The following is a 15,565-nucleotide window of genomic DNA, read 5'->3' as shown; positions in this document are numbered from 1 at the left end:
ACAAAAAGTTTACTTGTTACTTTTATGCTGGGTGAGTCTTTACATATTCTTATACATTTAACCGTGGAAAACGACAACAAAAGGCGCCAGAACGCTAGTGTTATGTATAACAGGTATATTAACGGTTTATAACAACTTACTACAATAGTTTTCTTTTCATATCCATACACATTTTGTTTCTATAGGAAAGAGAAAAATAACCAGGTTTATAAGAGGTATATCACCAATAGATAAACCAATAAATATTTCTCGTACATAACAATCTACTGTATCATTACATAAGTTGCAAAGGTATTAAGAATTTCTGTTATCTCTAGTCCGATTTGTACTATTTCTATAATTCTATGAAAATTACGTTCCGTATCAATGTGCAATACGAGCATACAAAATTGTCTTGATAAGAATGATCCACTAACTGATGTGTAAACATGGACTTTGGTAGTGAATTGTGACATTTTTAGAAATGGCATTACATGACATGACATGATATGATTTGATTTGATATATAAAAAGAATACATTCAATATAATGTAATGGATATTAATACGATATATTGTGCTAATATACGATAGCTCACCAAATGATTCTATCTGATATGGTTTAATCATATGACATGATATGGTATGGTATGGCATGGTACGATATGATATATGATATGATATAATACAGCACTATGTTGGTCAAGCAGTTGCGGAACTGATTTTGTTCGAGCAACAATATAAATTCCTTTCCAAAAATTCAAGTCAAAATTCTAAAGATTACTCTCAAACAATATCAAAGATTATTATTCTCCTCGTGGTGAATGTGATTAAATAAAAAGAATACCAAGTTTATTCCAATCTGAACCAGAAACGGCCGCGACGCGTGTAGTGCTATCATCTTAAATGACCGCACTATATTAACTGCGGCTCACTGTATCAAATACTCCTGCCAAGGAAGGTATGTCTCATGTTGATTGTGACCATGATTATTATTTTGTGGATAGATTCAGACTTCCGAAGTACAATACAACGCATATATTGTATTCGGCAATATTATAGATTCCTTTCTCAATAAATGCCCAAGTGTCATAAATCATTGGAAAAGTATTTTACTTCTTGCAAAAGCAAGTATCAAAGTTCTATTATTCTATTTCACTTCTTCGTGGTGAATGGTGATTAAAATTAACAAATATCCAAGCTTTTACTTCCCCTAAATTCTGAATTTCTTCGTACAGCTAATTTATTTGTGAATTCCATTGATGTAAAATCTTCAATGAAAAATCCGTCATCCAGTGATAAGAACATTGTCTCGTATATAAAACGTGCTTAGTTTATTGGTCAGCGGGCACATACTACACTAATCCTCTGCATTCAATTAAAGCGCGCAGTGAAGCGTGGTGGTCTTCGACAATCCGTCCAAAAACGGTCATTGTAAGATCGTGACTCTGGCTATGTAATTCGTCGATTGTATCTTTTCATACAACTAAGTCATGTTTCCGAAAAATCAGCTAAATTGCTACCTTTACAACAGTGAAAACGTCGAAGATTCGTACAAAGTTGTTGTTGGCACACATACTAGCCGGCGTCCTTCAAAAAGAGCGCAGATAGCTAAGGTTGAAAAGATCATCGTTCATGTAAGTTAATAATTGAGCCGCGCCATGAGAAAACAAACATAGTGGTTTTGAGACCAGCATGGATCCAGACAAGCCTGCGCATCCGCGCAGTCTGGTCAAGATCCATGATGTACGCTTTCAAAGCATTACGCATTAGCGAACAGCATGGATCCTGACCAGACTGCGCGGATGCGCAGGCTTGTCTGGATCCATGCTGGTCTCATACGCACTATGTTTGTTTTCACATGGCGCGGCTCATATATTTTACTTGTAATAATAAACAGCGGATGAAAACACATCTAGTTTAAACATATTTATATTTTGTATAAGTTTGAGAGAAGTTTAAGGAAAACAAGAGCTGTCTGAGGAGGCTGCATACTCGACCATTTCGATGCCGGATAATTAAATATAGCAAAGCTGTAGAAACAAAATTTCGCTATTAAGAGTTACTAATATACCTGTCTAATAAACTTTTCAAGGAAAACAAGCCCTACCTTCTTCCATTCCAGAATAAGATATCATACACACCTTTATCACATATGAATGTTGTGATGATCTGAAACACTATTTATGATTTGAACCAGATTTGTTTGATAACAAACAGCGTTCAGGTGAATCAGAAATTAGCATACCACCTTGATAACAAACAGACAAGGGTTCAAACACATTTAACCTCCAAATGAATAAGCGTGGCTTAGTTTTAATATCTAACACTAAGAAATCCCAAAGTTTTGTTAACAAGTTTCCTTAAGAAATATAACAAAATATACAATATACAATATATATTTCCAGCCTTTTATAAATCTAACTAATTTTGTTTCATTTTTCTGTTTTCAATCTCTGCTTAAATCATAAGTCTTTTTAAATTACTATATATCAAAGTTCTGCCCGATTGCTTTCTTGTTTTCCTCCAATAAGAAAACCTATCCAAGGATGATTTACATACCCAAAGCTATGAAAGCGAGTATTGGACCCCCGGCCCAATTTCACTGAGAAACGAACAGTACAAATAAACGACATAAAATGAAAAGCGAATATAACAGCCTTAGCCGCCCACGGCAAAACAACTCTGTTGAAAAATGGAAAAAGTTGAACTCATAGAAGCAAAAAACCTAGATATCTATGTTCCTGAATCTGAATACTTATCCCATCCTAATGTGAATCTTAAGACAAAACGTTTTTAACAAACTAACAGGTTATAATTTCATCACATATAAACATGTTTTAACCCTTTTCCAAATTAAATGAGACACTTGCCAAACCTACTCAGAAGTCAAATTAAAACAATCAGAGCCCGAAAGTGGTAATGTACATAACTGTAATCCATTGAAACCTAGATATTACCACATGTTACTCAAACTTGAATTATCAATCATTTTTTTTTTCAGTTTTGCTACCAGTTTCAAAAAACTATTTTAAAGTTTCCGTTAGTGCATTTTCCACAGAAATGCTAATATCATGCGACATGAAACTCGTGACATCGCATTAGAACGCGCCTTCAAAAGCCCCCGTAAAGTCTATATAAACTAATCATTACTGTTATTTGTGTATATACAATGAAATAAGTAAATACAGTTGAATACGTTACCTCGATATCGGTTAGCTCGATAATCCGTTAGCACGATTGTTTAGTCGTCCATTTTTCCTATATTTTAATGTAATTTTTTATCATTACCTCGATATATACTCGATATTTGTTTACCGATGTATTTTCATCCCGCAACTACATGTACTGTTTCTACACTGTTCGTCATATCACAGCTTTCAAATCTGTATTAAAGTGTGAAAATCACCTATTTTGTCCGCGAGTAATACATAATAAGTAGTTGTATTTTGTTGTGTATTTAATTTGTAAACCAATTTAAATGTCAGACGTTGCATTAATTCCCAATAATTAGTCTATAAACACAGGGGCAAGTGTATCCAATATAACAACTAATTTGGGTGAAATATTTTCGTTACAGGGTAAAAATGCCATTAGGATTATTTAACATATGCTATCTAACTGGCAAATTTTCGTTACCACACAGTCAAATGACTTTTCTCAGTTAGCACATTACCGCTGCATTTATACATGTTTAAGGGAAGAATAAAAATCTAATGTTAACGTTATTTTAAAACTTAAAAAACTTTAATGTATGATGTATGTAACTATTCATACGTTGTTATTGTCAATGAAATAAAATCGATTACGTTTTAATCATTTCTTTTCCTCTAAAAATTATAATGGTATATACAATATAGACTCCAAACAAGTACAAAGTATCCCAGATATCGATATCGTTACGTCGCTTCGGATGTCGATGCAATTTACAGTCCCTTGGATATCGAGGTAACGGTATTCGACTGTATTTTTGTTTGAGATTTCATAAAACAACACAGCACAATTTTACAACAATTATTGAGAATCACAAACGGCTCATGGCTGAACAACACTAAATCCGGCCGTTCTTTATTTCATGTAAAATCCACTAACTTTATAACGTTTTTCGACATTCTCTATAATATCAGATTTTCAGAGACTTATATTCCTGTGAAGAACTGTATCGCTACTATAGAAAGAACTAAAAGAAAAAGGTGATAACTTAGATATACGTTAATACAAACCGCTTTTAGTTTCTTTCGCTTCACTTCTTTCAATGTCTGTTTTCAAGACATAAGATTCTTACGCCGCCATTTCATACCTAGTCTACAATAGGACCATGCCTGTCTCGACAGAAGGCTACACGTACATACGGAATCGCAGTAGGGTAAAAGAAAATATATTATCATTCAGAAAACTGACTAGGAAAAGAAAAAGGATTAGCATTATATTTGAACTACCCGTGACTTACATTTGATTTGTTAGTGATTAGACTCGTGGATAAACTGTCGATACCTCAAGTCGCAAAATGTGATTCAGATGCTATGAAAGATTCTAGCGGCACGAGCTGCAGATTCGCCGACATAACGTAGGTTGCCGCCTTCAAAACTGACGAGTCATCAGTTCATATTTTTCGTATTACTTAGAATACCAAATGAGTCAAATAACATTATTGATGGATTTTCAAGCGCCTCTGTATAAAATGCTCAAAACATTGATAATTGATGTCTATAGCATTAATGTATGGTTTGTAAATAAACTTGCAATATTCACACACAAACAAGAATTGTAGCACTGATGCCTTACACTAATCATTTTCGTCAACAGTATCCCTATGTATTACTCTATCAGATATTATTGGTTGCAGACTTCCTGTATTAGCTTTTGAAAAACCTGTACTCTTACATGCAAAGAGTGTTCTAGTTAAAGTGATGATGTTTAATTTATTTGAAAGAAAATCAGATTAAACTCTATTTTCATATACATATAAACGTTGTCTTTAAGTATAACAGGTATTCATTGCAGGAGGAACTTTTGCTACACCATACCACCCATAATTTATAAATGCATTGTCTTTCTTGTAATGATGGCTACCTCACCGTCACGGCGTCGGCGTCGGCGTCGGCGTAAGTGTAAGCTTCCGCGTTGATTGAATTAATGTTTATGAAGTTCAATATCTTTTTCATTACTTAAGATATCCATTGCGGAATTATATTCCACCTGTTTCCTCAATCACGTTCAAAAACACTTTACGTAGCGCAAAAGAAGTCACTCAGAGCGCCAAATTCACTTTCTACTAGTACAGATACATAGCAATTTGACCAGAAGGACACACAGAGAGAAAGTATCCAGAACAGAGTGAGAGAGAGAGAATCCCTGAGATACATGCCCGTCCGGAAAACGTAGCCCAGCTCTTAAGGAAAATACAGTCTAGTTCGTAAATGTGCCTAGTGCATAGCACGGATACGCGCGAAGCCGTCTTTTGTGGGAAGAGCCGGTAATGGCATTTTAGTTATATGGGGGCACTCGAGGCGCATCTAAGAACTTTCAAGTACCGGGAACGGGATTCTAGCGCTGGATTGCCAATCAAGCTTTTGACAAACGGGTCACCTCTGTTCTTGCTCTTAGTTGTGTGATTGTACCTCTATCTGAAATTAATTTTACTGACAAAACTTTGAAAAGTCGAGCTTGCTTTCTTGAAACAGCTTTTGTTGATATGTGTGCGTGTGCATGCGTGTGTGTGTGTTTTTCTTTTAGTTTTGGCGCTAAAGGTACATTTTGTACTGAAGTTTCACCTAAATACTATTCAAAAATGAAATCGATGAAATGTTAAACACTTTTAACAAGTATATGTATATTAATTTTAGTGCTTACAATCATAATTTTCTGATTCTGAATACAGTTATTATCTTTAGGCCAGCTGTATTACGTTATGTTGTTTATGTTTTAGGAAAAATACAATGTTCACAGATTCTATGAAGGACACGACGTCGCCATTTTGCACCTCAAAAAGCCAGTAAAACTCTCGTCTTCTACACAGCCGGTGCGCCTTTCGGGTATGTTAAGGCAGTCAAAATCCAAATTAAATTTAATTAAGAAATAATAAGTTCCCAAACGTGATTTATCGAAGAATAACCCGTATTTTGAGTTTTTATGCGTAAAAATATATCACGAAGGCCGTAGGCCTGAGTGATATATTGTTTCGCATAAGAACGAAAAACACGGGATAGTCTACGATAAGTAACATTTGAGAACGTGTTATTTCGATTCTAACACGACATACTAATATCAACAGTATTAGAAAAATGGTATTTACTTTTTACGATTTAAATGAATCAAGAATAAAGTCAGAAATATGGCTTAGAATAACATATAATGTTTTAATGAAATAAAACATAATAATAAAATAATGATATAATGTTTTAATAAAATAAAACATAGTAAAAAATAATAAATTGATAGAACAATGATATAATGATATAAAAATCTGCACATACAAAGTGTATCCCTATGTATCCTATGTAACCAGGATACAAAAAACGAAGGGTGTGGAAAGTGTTGTGTTTTGGGGCCATATATGAAATGTACGTAGGTTATTCGCTGGTCGTGTTAGAATGTTAACAGTGATGATATCATTTTGATAACAATGATGATATTATTTTGATAACAGTGATGATATTATTTTAAAAACAATGATGATATTATTTTGATAGATATTTTTTGGATAACAATGATGATATTATTTTGATAACAATGATGATATTATTTTGATAACAATGGTGATATTATTTTGATAACATTGGTGATATTATTTTGATAACATTGATGATATTATTTTGATAACAATGATGATATTATTTTGATAACAATGGTGATATTATTTTGATAACATTATTTTGATAACAGTGATGATATTATTTTGATAACAATGATGACATTATTTTGATAACAGTGATGATATTATTTTGATAACAATGATGATATTATTTTGATAACATTAATGATATTATTTTGATAACAATGGTGATATTATTTTGATAACGTTATTTTGATAATAGTGATGAAATTATTTTGATAACAATGATGGTATTATTTTGATAACATTATTTGAAAACAGTGATGATATTATTTTGATAACAATGATGATATTATTTTAATAACAGTGATGATATTATTTTGATAACAATGATGATATTATTTTGATATTATTTTGATCAGATAGCACATTTGACGAAGAAGCGCTGACAAACACAAATTGTTATGTATCTGGAATTGGGGCAGTTAAACAAGGTATGACAGTTATAAAACGAAGACTAGAAATTGAAAACATAAAATAAATTTTAACATAGCAATGCTTACCAACTTTTGTACGTTACCACAACAGATGATACAATTTTATTTAGTGTGTCTTTGAAGAACTTATCTAAAGATACTTATGAGTACTTACAGAAAGTTTACGTGACTATTATTACTATTGCATTAAGTTGTATAAATTGTACTTACTATTATAACATTAAGTTGTATAAATTGTACATATATTGTTCTCAAGATAACATATTACATGTATATATATGGTCTAGATTATTGCATATAGTACATACATACACTAACAAAATCTATACATTTCAATGACATCCAAAGAAAATAGTAATTCACCAAACGATAAAAAGAATAAAAATTCATTATACAAAGAAATGACCGATTTACTGATTAATTCATGCCAAGGAGTTAAAATTATAGGGGACGACCATGATGATGTATTATTATATCTCATAATGACCGTATTTATAAATCAAATAATAATAAACCAAAGACTGTTCCTGTAACAAATTTGAAAAAAAAATCATTAAATCTCAAAAGTTACTTGATATATGGAAATATAAAAATAATGATAAATCCCAATTTACTTGGAGAAGGAAAAATAGTGTAGAAAAAAGTAGAATTGATTTTTGGCTAGTTGAAAAAAACTTGATGCCTCTTATTTTCAGCACTGATATTCGCCCAGCTCTTATTCAGCACACTGATCACATAGCAATTTCTTTGAAATTAAAAGTTCCAAATAAAAGAGGTAAAGGCTTTTTGAAATTAAATACTGCCCAGTTAAATGATCCAGAGTATGAAAGTATTATAATTAACATTATTAATTCTGTAAAATCTTTAAAAATAAATAGCTTTCACACAAAATGGGAATTATGCAAAATAGAGATACGTGACTCTTCAATAAGATTCTCAAAGTTAAAAGCTAGACAAAGGAACAACAGACTACAACAACTCGGAAAAGAACTAAAAATATTACTTTCCATACCTGATGCAAGTCTAGACGAAAATACGAAGAGAAAAATCAGTAAACCAGAAATCGAGATTGAATCATTATACAACCTGAAAACTCAGGGTGCTCAAATAAGGTCAAGAGTAAAATTCCTTGAAGAAGGTGAAAAAAATTCAAAATATTTCCATAGCTTAGAAAAATCTAGACAAACGAAAAAGGTAATAACATCACTTAAAATTAATGTAGGGATAATGCACGTTTTTTTGTGTATTAACGTCTGCAGAAGCCCGCGGGATTGTTTGTGACCGAGACCGAAGGTCGAGGTCACAAACATATCCCAAGGGCTTCTGCAGATGTTAATACACAAAACAAACGTGTATTGTCGCTATTCTTGCATAAAAATATATTTCACGACGATTTATGTATTGTTTTCATACGTGATGACTTGACGATTCCGGTACATTTTTTATTTACCATTCCAGTTGTTTTTGGAAACGGTAAACATGTTTTAAATATCCGTATCCAGGGCCCGGAAATAAACAACGCTATCAAAAGCACCTCCTGAAGGTTTTTAAGCATTTTTTATCTCTCATTATTACAAACATAAAAGTTACCAATAATCGTTCATATCATTTCACAATTTGGTGGACTCGATCACAATTTCAAGAATAATAACTTTGCATTCGAGTTATATTGAGTACGGACACGCAGTTGGAGTACGGATAAGTACGAACGTAGTGTCAAGTTTCCAAGCTGTTTATATAAATTCTTCGAGAAATTAGATAAAAACATACCGACTGATACTTACCAAAATCATAAATATAATACCTAAAAACGAACAATAGCACAAGTTACACGCGATACTTATTTATTCATAGTTATTTACAATAACTGAACAGACGCTTTGTAAAGGGAGTGAACTCTAAGAGAAGCTAGAGCGTACATTGATGGGGGCAGTACGTTTGGGGTTGGAAACAGATACAGCTAAACATACTATGGATTACATTGTATTTATAATGCTACAAGATGAGGTTGTTAAGGAAGAAACAAGACGCAGATGCCAAATATCAGTGTGCGTAAAAATACATACATATATCCCTGGCAAAGCATTTCAAAAATAAAAATCGGGTATTAACAGCACGTGAATTGCCTTGTTTGCACACGATTTTTCTCCCGTTAATACATGGGCGGATCCAGTGAAAAAAAGTAGTTTTTATGCAAGAATAATAATGTAATTAATATGAGTTTCTAAATTCTAAGGTGGTAGTGAAATGAATTACAACACAGGCGCCATATGCTCATGTAACACAAGTCATGTTTGACTGTCTAAGAAGATGTTGCATTTTACTTTTGAGATAATTCAAAGGACAAGGCTAGACAAAAATCGCATGGACAAATTTCTTTACAAGAAAACTCACTTCGAAGAAGAAACCTCCCCCCTCAAACAAAACCCATATCATGATTGTATGGATGTACATATTAACTTTACACTAAATTACATGAACAAAGTAAATATATTATAAACGAGATAGATACGGACACACAATGAACAAATGGACACAAGTTGGAACTTCATTGCAAAAACACAATGGAAATTAAACCAGTAAAAATTGAAGTAAACTTTCTCCTAATCCTTCCAACTTTTCAGAGTTGCATAACATGTAAATAAAAGACAAAGCAAAGTATGTATAAGACGAAATGTTTCTGAATTAGATACAATAAGCCTAACCAACTAATAAGGCATGTATCAGTTTAGACCTGAGCAAAATAGGCTTCTAAGCATAATAATAGAACTAAAAATACCATTAACATTTTAATGTTGACTGAACTAATGGAGGCCCTCAGTGAATCTAGCCCAGACCATCACTAAGGTGCCAGGAAACGTTCATTCTATTTGTACATACATGCACTCTCAGGAATCCTTAAAGTACATTATAACTACGTAATAACGAACAACAAAATTACATCTTAATCTATTATCAAAATTGAAACAAACAGATTTCACAGGCCTGGAACATTCCTTTTCCTACAGCTGATAGATGGGGAGTATTAGGACAAGAAGACGATATCACATCTGCAAGGCACAAAAATAATAAAAATACTAATGATACATTATTTTTGAAAATATTAGAATTCTCAGCCCCTTTGTGGCTACTTCATAACACCACCTACAAACTTACTGTTGGGAAATAGTGCTACATGTTAATATATCCTTTTCAGGTAATAAATACGTACAATATAAAATGTAACATCACTGGTGCAGTGTCATGTGACATTACTGAGTGGTCGCACACCATACGGTTCAGTGGTACATGAAATCTGACCCCATAATAAGCATAGCAGACGAACTAAATTCTGACAACTGCACCGCTGATTTGACTTCTCTCTGGCTATGAATCAAGTGATCTGATTGATTTTGGTAAAACCATGGTTACAAGAGATCAATGAATAAAAGCATGTATAGGTGAAATTGCCAATGGAAATATTGAAGGCTTGCTACTAATACAAGAGGGCACACATTTAAATAATCTGCTTTGAGGCAATATTTATACTATGCATATTAGTTAAAGTTCCACTTAATCATTAAAGAGATTGGGATACCACCATACATATGAAAGGTGGAATCATAAATCGTCATATGCAAAAATTCAGCAATGATTCTGTAACTAAAACTACTTATTAATCTAAACTTATCATGAAAGCGAGTAATTTAACACACTCATTTTTTTTTTGAGCGGGGTGTCATTTTATAAATGACGTCATTACGAAAGACGTCATTAAAGAGTAAGTCGCCACTTATTTTGTAAAATAAATTGCCAATATCGGAAAAGAGTATGACAAGATAATTCGCACACCCGATAACCCCTCCACTCGCCAATAAACTTCATCTAGCACTAACCTATATCTCTATAATAAACACAATGGAAAAGATCTGTTATTCAATCATGATTGACTGGTTTAATATTCTAAACGTATATTCTGACAATAGCTCTTCAATTGGAACTATACGTTGTTAAATTGGCGACATGTCAGAAATAATATCGTTTAATATTAACCAGAGTCAATCCATGATGAAATAACAGAATTTCCATTGTGTTTATTATAAGAATAATAGGTTATGCCGTAATAGAAAGTTATTCTGGCGGGTGGAGAGGTATCGGGGTGCCGAATTACTTGTCATTACTTCATTCCGATATTTTCAATATTTTACAAATAGTGTGCGACTACCGTTTAAATGGAGTCAATCGTATAAGTCACTATAAAATGACACCCCCGCTTCCAAAAAAAGGGAGTGGTGGTTAAATTACTCGCATTTCAGATAGTTTAATAATAAGTAGTTTATTAACAAAACATTTCTGAAATATATTAGCAATGACGATTAAGATTCACCATTCATAGTAGTGATCAACATTCTTTAAAAGGATGTAATGAACTTTAACTAAATGCATAGTATAAATTGCTCAAAGACCAGATATCTAATGGGCCCTATTGATATACTAGTACAACGCTACATTATATCCATTGCAATTCACCTATACATGCTCTTATCACATCTTGTAACATTGGCATATACCAAACAACAATCAGATCATTGATTCAGCAGCCAGAGAGACAAGTCAAATCACGGAGCAGTTGTCAAGTATTTAGGTCCGATGCTCAAAAGAGGTCAGCATCATGTACCATCTGACACCAGACAGGTGTGCACACTTCAGTAAATTCCAAGACCCCGCACAGCTGAAGTTACACTTTAATTATTGTAATATTTCATTACCTAAAAGGAAACTGATGTGACATGTAGCACCTATTTCCCAACCAGCTAAGTTTTTGTTAGTGGTGTTATGATAGCCACAAGGGCTAGAAAATTCTAATTTTCAAAAATAATGTAATCATTAGTATTTTATAATTTTGTGCTTGCAGATTAATTCGCTCTCTTTCCCCATAACTCGCCTCTATTCATGCGTAGAACAAGAATGTTCAGACCTGAAATCTGTTGTAAAAATTTTGATAATAATAAGTATGTATATTTGTTGTCGTTAGAAAGATAGTTATACAAGTACTTGTAAGATTCCTGAGAGTAAGCATTGTATTACAAATGACTGCATGAAACGATTTCCGCACCTTATGATGGTCGCTAATTCCAACTGAGGCCCTCCATGTACTAACTCAGCAATACAGTTGTGGTTGATATAAGTATTTGATATATACATCTGTTATAATTTAATTAGACTATACATAGAATAATGCAACAAATGCAATCGTTTAGTGAACATAGAAAAGAGTCCATTATGAAATATGTAAGAGTTGAGACTTCGATCACTTTTCTTGGGTGTAAATATTTCGATACTTCTGTAAGCTGATAGATTTTTTAATAAATCATTCAGAATCTGAAATGTATATTATTGGATACAAGATAGAACTCAGTGAATATAACTATAAATTATTACTAATTGTATTTCATATTGCATATACAAAACTTATTTTATGAGCGAAAGACTAACAAAAGCTTTAAACAGTTTAAACATTTTTTACGTATTTAGTCTTTATGAACATATAAAATAGGAATATTATCGTATAACTTTAAAGCTTTAAAAGAATATATTGTGTTTCAGATTACTATGTAATCAGAAGTGCTGAATTCATTCAATATTGTCTCAAAATTCAAATGCAATTTCGTTTTGATGTATGTTAAATAAAAATATAACGGTTTTCCACTGTTTGTGAAACAATGCCAAAAAAAAAAAAAAGAATGAAAACTTTTTTAAGACTAAGATTGTGTAAAAAGATTTATAGTGCCCTTTTAGGTAACATTTAATATTGGTGAAGTTACGGCAGCAGAAAACCCAAAGACCTCCCGCACTTGAGCGGCGCTTTATCACTAATTACGAGGCGGTATTTATCTAAGAAAGTGGCTGTCGTGCTTGCATTAGGTCTAGATAAACTTATGTAATTTATGGTGTATGTTTTACATAAAACGATTAAATTACAAACAATTTACCAATTTTCGTCCCATTAGCCAAACAGGTAGGCCAAAGGCTCGATCCAGCACAAGACTATCGTAAGATTTATGATTTCAAAAGAGGAGTGGGGCTTCATTTAATTTTGAGGTATCAGTCAATATGTAATAGCCAACTGTTGTTTATTTAATTTTAAGTGTTAAAATTAAAGCTATCATTTACAGATTGCTCTTTTGAAAATTAAACAAGCATTATGCAAACTATTCATGTACTTGCATAAATAGTGCTCACTCGTGTAGTTTATTAACAAATTTAGCAAACGAAAACTTTGATTCATTTTTGAACGTAGGATATATTTTCCTCAGTTAAAACAATTTTATAATATAAGTTCAGATATAGGAACAATGACAGATAGTACATGGTTATGAAAGTGAAGACAAAGTCAAGGGTGAACAAAAATATATGATCATATGCAGGTGACGTTGTCCCCATCCCATATTCGTTCCTGGTTAATATGTTATAGCTTCTTTAGACTTCCTAGCCTTTATAATTTAGGCATTACTATGCACCTGATTTTAATTGTTAATGGAGTAATTTATCCGCTAAAAAAACCTTCTCCTCTCTTAATATTCCTAGTGGTGTAATAACATAGTAATAGTAAAGAATGACTGTTAAACTAACCCCCTAAACATAAAACCTTACCAATCAATGATGCCTGATTGTAAACCAAATAACGTTTCCTTACGAAATCCAACAAAATTAGTTATAGAAGCGTACTTAGATTATAGAAGAATATGACCGCGCCATGAGAAAAACAAAAAGTGGCTTTGCGACAGCATGATCCAGACCAGCCTGCGCATCCGCGCAGTCTGGTAGAACCATGCTGTTCCTAATTTTTCTAATTGCAAAGGCTTGAAAGAAACACGACTGCGCGGATGCGCAGGCCGGTCTGGGTCCCTGCTGGCCGAAAGCCCTATGTTGGTTTTTCATGCGCGGCTCATAACTGAAAAAGAATTTACAGTAACATCAATACCAATGGCGAGTACAAAAACCTGCTATAAGGGTTAATCGAGGTTTACGAAAACAAATATAAATACAATTCTAAACGATCCGATTTCATTTATCTATAAACAAAGAAGACTGAAAACGTGAATTTTTCAACATTCGTTTCTGACCACATTTATTTAAGAAATAAAATGATTTTCGTTTCATGCGAAATAACGACATAATAGATGCGGCAATTTCATGAATCGCGCTTTCAATAAAAATAGGTGAGGGTAATATTTCGTATATTACGCGACGGAAAAAATTAATTGAAAACGGCATTATTTATTGAAATCGTCAAGGATGTATAAAATCTTGTAACGTTTAAATCGATGATATAACATTGGTAATTGCTCTTGATACAATCATTGTTTCGTATTATAATATCACTCTGGTTGCGCCCTCATAAAATAATTCCTTCGCACCTGAACTCCAGACAATATTTATTCAGCGACAAATCACTTCATGTGATATATTATTTCTTAAGTAAAATTTAAAGTCCGAGTTTTACAGTTTTAACACACGTGTAATACTGGTGTATATAAAACATAATACATGTACTTGAAATCTTAACCGCTCTACAGTACAGTAAAAATAACATTTTGATGTATTCTTACATTATCTTTTCTTGATGTATTAATGACCTGTCAGTTTCTGCTGTGTTCCAAACAGATGAGTATGGTTTTGAATACCCAGAATTCCTCCGAGAAAAAAGAGTTAACATCATAACGAACAAAGAGTGCAAGCAAAATACAATCGTCAGTAGAGGAATAGTGTGCACCAAATACAGCGAAACGACTGACGTTTGTCCAGTAAGTCTTCTATTTTACAAATATGCATGTAATACAGAAGTTATAATATGTCAAATTTCACTGTGATCGAATGTTGCATTCGAAATGTTTGAATTAATGTATCCTTATAGACTACTAACTTCAATCAACATAAATGTAAATACGCTAGAGACATACTAACTGAAACAAGTCACCGATAAAGAATCCACTTCCTGAAAACAATACTTGCATCATATTCTGAGAACATATGGCAGTCATGATCCCTTTGGGAATCGAACCAGCGATCTCAGGGGGTCGAACAACACTAGACCACAGGGGAGGAGGTGGGGTTTGACTTTATACCGACGTAAGTATAGGTCATATGGTGACTTTCCAGCTTTTGATGATAGGCGTTCACCTGGTTAGAACCACTGACCTTCCGTAAGCCATCATGATGACTTCCTCCTTTGAAGAAATCTACGTCCAATCGAGGCTCGAACCCACACCGGTGAAGCACAAGTGAAAGGAAGTCAGCGGCCTTAACCATTGGGTAAATAAGCCCACCCATAG

At 33.1% G+C, this 15,565-nt stretch overlaps 1 long non-coding RNA gene across 1 annotated transcript; it reads left to right on the top strand.

Annotated features, from left to right (window-relative positions):
• Positions 1-5,747: 5,747 nt before the first annotated feature.
• Positions 5,748-15,033, top strand: LOC123558781 (uncharacterized). The gene is made up of 3 exons (XR_006687798.2): positions 5,748-6,013; positions 7,176-7,247; positions 14,898-15,033. It is a non-coding gene; the product is annotated as an uncharacterized LOC123558781 (long non-coding RNA).
• Positions 15,034-15,565: the final 532 nt, after the last annotated feature.

Source organism: Mercenaria mercenaria, chromosome 5 (genome assembly GCF_021730395.1).
Source record: "Mercenaria mercenaria strain notata chromosome 5, MADL_Memer_1, whole genome shotgun sequence".
In the NCBI taxonomy this organism is placed as follows: domain Eukaryota; kingdom Metazoa; phylum Mollusca; class Bivalvia; order Venerida; family Veneridae; genus Mercenaria; species Mercenaria mercenaria.
Note: the sequence above shows the minus strand (reverse complement) of the source record. Positions and strands in the feature narration are given on the sequence as shown.